The sequence below is a fragment of the Chenopodium album genome, chromosome 5, assembly GCF_948465745.1.
Source record: "Chenopodium album chromosome 5, dcCheAlbu1.1, whole genome shotgun sequence".
Lineage (NCBI taxonomy): Eukaryota > Viridiplantae > Streptophyta > Magnoliopsida > Caryophyllales > Amaranthaceae > Chenopodium > Chenopodium album.
Window position 1 is genome coordinate 4856654 of NC_137838.1, and position 4365 is coordinate 4861018.

Here is a 4365-nt window from a genome sequence, read left to right on the forward strand (position 1 = left end):
AAATATTTTGATTTTTTTCTCCCGAAAAAAAATTTGCCGAAATGTTTACCATGATCCCTAATACCCCCCCGGAAGTCCAATTGGGTGGGTGGAACCATCCAATTTTCCTTTAAACGTCCAATTTACCGGTTTACAACTTGCACCGATTTCATTAATTCAAGCCTACCATGAACATTTATGACAACAAATAATGATCATATATGGTTCCAAACGACATTATATAACCCCGAGATGTATCCAATAGAATTTCAAGACTTTTCGACACCGGGGTCCGAAACCTCTAAAATTTCTCAAAAAGCGTGGATATTAGCCTTCAATTTTGGAATTTTTTTACTTTTTTTCAGCTGAAAATAAAAATTGCTGAAATATTTACCATGATCCCTAATACCTTCTGGGAGTCCAATTGGGTGTGTAGAACCATTTAATTTGCTTTTAAACGGCCAATATACCGGTTTACAACTTGCACCAAATTATTGGTTTATAACTGTCAATTTAATTAACTTGCACCGAACCCGACTTGAACTGGAATTGACCCAACACTGTTTTAACCCGTCAAAACCCGAATTTAACCCGACTTGTTACTAACCTGACCTGAATTCAACTCGACCTGTTCCTAACCCGACCCGAATTTAACCCAATATGTTACAAACCCGACTTGTTATTAACCTGACCCAAATTCAACCTGACTTGTTATTGACTCGACCCGAATTTTACCATACCTATTATTTACTCAACCAAAAATTCAACCCGATCTGTTACTAACCCGACTTGAAATTAGCACGACTTGTTATTGACCCGATCTAAATTCAACCCAAATTGTTCCTGACCCGATTTCAAATCACCTTAAATGCAAGTTAAACCATCTTATTATTGTTGATCAAAGCATTTTGTCTTGGGAGACCAAGTCGGTCCAGGCCAATAAAAGAAAGGAGCATTATCCTCAAATTTAAGAGTTAAATATAGTATATATTTGTTGTATGGTCAAAGGAGATAATTATTTTCCTAAATTATAAACTATAGTTCCCTAGTAATTTCCATATATATTATAGTCAAAGGAAATAATTAGCTTGATAAAAATGATAATTATCTATTTATAGTTAGTTGAATCCGAATATGACCTGACTTGGAAATGACCTGACCTGATTGTAATCTGCAAATTATTGACTTGAACATAACCCGACTTGAATCCGAGAATGACCCAACTTGGAAATGACCCAACCTGATTATAACCCGCAAATTAATGACTTGAACCGAACCCGACTGTAACCTGAGAATGACCCGGCTTGAAAATGACCCGGCCTGATTATAATCCACAATTATTGATTTGAACCTAACCCGACTTCAACCCGAGAAAGACCCGACCTGATTCTAACCCGCAAATTATTGACTTGAACCGAACCCGAGAATTACCCTAACCCGTTTTAATTCGTGAAAACTTGAATTAAACCCGACCTATTGTTTACTTGACCCGAATGTACCCGACCTGTTATTAACCCGACCCAAACCCGATAAGAAGTATGACCCGACGTGACCCGACTCAAGCATGACGCAACCCATACCCGACCTGCATAGGTTATGGAATTAATCTGAATTAACCCGACCTGAATTTACCCGACCCAAACCTGACCCGTCTACCCGAATTGACAGCTCTAGTTTTTATTATGAATTTCTAATATTATACAAGTTTTAAGAGTTTATTTAATGTTTATGTGTAGCCAAAATATAGGGAGTAATCGGTACAACAGTATTCAATGACATTTTTTTTTTTTTTTTTGCTTAAAAATCTTAAGGAATATCTTTCCGTAATTCGAATTATTATCCCATTCAACTTTTATGAAGTGTCTTAATTTGGCTTTTAATCCAGGTGAAATGAAGTAGTTTCTCTGGTAAGTACTTAAAAAACTTGCCTGAAACGCCACATTTTTAACCCCCAACAAAGATGTACGCCAAAGTGTTATTATAAGTTGCACTCTACTTCATTTTTTCAAGTTAAAATTGGTATAAATCACCTTTTTTATCCAATTTTTTTTTTTTTGAAAAAAACCACTTTTTATGGTTTTTTTTTTATCACCTTTTAAGTACCTGGATTTTATTGCACCAACAGATTGCATCTCAACCATCTGTTTCCAAATCATCAACCATAGTAAAACCTTTCCTTCCATCTCAACCATCACTTCAATTACCTCAATTTAGGGTTTGAGAATAAACAAATACTACAATTTAATTTTTGTAGCAAAATTAGGTTTTGTTTTTTTTTTTAAGAGCTTTACTCAAATTAGTCATGCATTTATATAGAGGGAAGGGTCAAATATTTTTTAGGGTGAAAAAATACATGATTTAGGAGCAAAAGACATAAATTGTGGACCCCTTTGACGTCTCAGTTAAATTTTTCGTCAAGATTTGAAATAGAATGATACAATCAAGAATTTTGGTACTTAAAAGGTGGTTTAATAAATTAAAAAACATAAAAGGTGGTTTAATAAATTAAAAAACATAAAAGGTGGTTTTTCAAAAAAGTTAAATACAAAAGTGGTTTATACCAATTTTGCCGTTTTTCAAACTACTACTTTGCATTTGCTACGGAGTAGCATCTAAACAGAGACAAAACCCGAGAGAGAGTAAAAGGGATTAGAAAATGGAAGATAACAATGGCAATGTTGGTGAAGAGAAGAAACATCTTCCATGTCTTCCCGTCAAACCATTAATCCGAAGTAATCTAGTTTCAAAGCAATGGAGTCTTAACACCAATTCCGTCTTTGATCATATTATATTTAGTAACCCTTTTATCCCTATTGAATCTCTCTTCATTCAATCTGGTAATACTTTTTATCTCTACTCTTGTACTAATCTTGATGATGATGAAAATGTTGGAGTTGTTGATAACAACAATTTGGTTAGATTAAATGTTGATTTTGAAGTTGGTAGTCCAATTGATGAGATTAAATTGGTTGGATGTTCAAATGGGTTAGTTTGTTTAGCTGAAAACAATGGAAAATATTTCTACTTATATAACCCTGTTACTAACCAATCCCACAAATACTACCCTGCTGATTCTGATTATTGGAATTCTTCTTTGAAAAAACCCTTTACTAGTTGGGGTTTTGGGTATGTTTCATCTACTGATGACTTTAAAGTAGTCAGGATCATATTATATCAGAATAGCAAAGTTTCAATAGTTCATGTTTATTCACTAAGGTCTAACATTTGGTCCAAAGTTGAGTGTTGTATAGAGGAAGGTGATATAATTATAGGTCAAGCACATTTAGTTAATGAGACTTTGTATTGGTGTTTGGTTAGAGGCCGAAACCTTGCCTTCGATTTGGCCCGGGACACATTCGAGTTCTTCCCTTATTTGCCAATTAATTTTCATTTGAGTTTGAGCAATAATGCATTGTGTGTCATGGGAGGGTGCTTATCGAAATGTAGTTCATATTCTGAAAATGAATTGAAATTTGAGATTTTGAAGTATCCTGGAAGGGTGGATTCTGTTGCTTTTTCATGTGATTTGGACGTAAAGGATTGTGATCAATTCTTTGGGTTCACTAAGACTGGCAAAGTGTTTTTCACTCGGTCTAACCCAGGGATGCTAGGCTTGCTTGATCAATCCTCGAACATAACACTTGCAACCTTCAATGATCGCGTGTTTCTTATTGATACTTATACTCCTACCCAAAGGTCACCTCATCCTGCAGCTGAATTGCCCAATGTGCCACCAGAGGTACCTTCTATGTTTTGTTTGTTTGAGTAGTTTTCGTCTTTTCAAGTGGTGGAACATTGAATAAACGCAAATCCTTTTGAATGTCTATTGATCATCTTTGTTTTAAAATAGGGGACTTGGCTGGTATATCAACAACCGGAGCCTCCTGGTCCGGTTCGCTTTGTTATTCCAGATGATGTTCAGCTGGAGAATCCTCCTGGTCAGGCCGACTTTATTCAACTAGAAGGTGTCCAACCGGAGAATCCTCTAGAAGATCCAGCCGACTTTATTATACTAGAAGACATAGTTGATCTACCTCTTCTAGATTAAGTTCTATATCAATCTAGGCAAGTGAAAGAAGCTCAAGCAGAAAGTATGGTGCTAAGATGCAAAACTCAGATTTATGCTACCTCTGTTTTTGCTAGTTTATTAGTCTATATGTAACATTTTGTTATGCCATGATCCATGAATTGCTAAATACTAAATTTTAATCTAACATTGTAGGGAGTATAAATGTCAATGTGGTTGATAAAATTTTCATTATAAGATAAAAAGTATTAAAAATTAAATTCCAATTAAAACAACAAGAAATCAACATATATTGGATTTGGAAATTGTCTAAAAGAGATTAGACTTCTCCTATTCACCTTGGCTACACACAAGCTTAA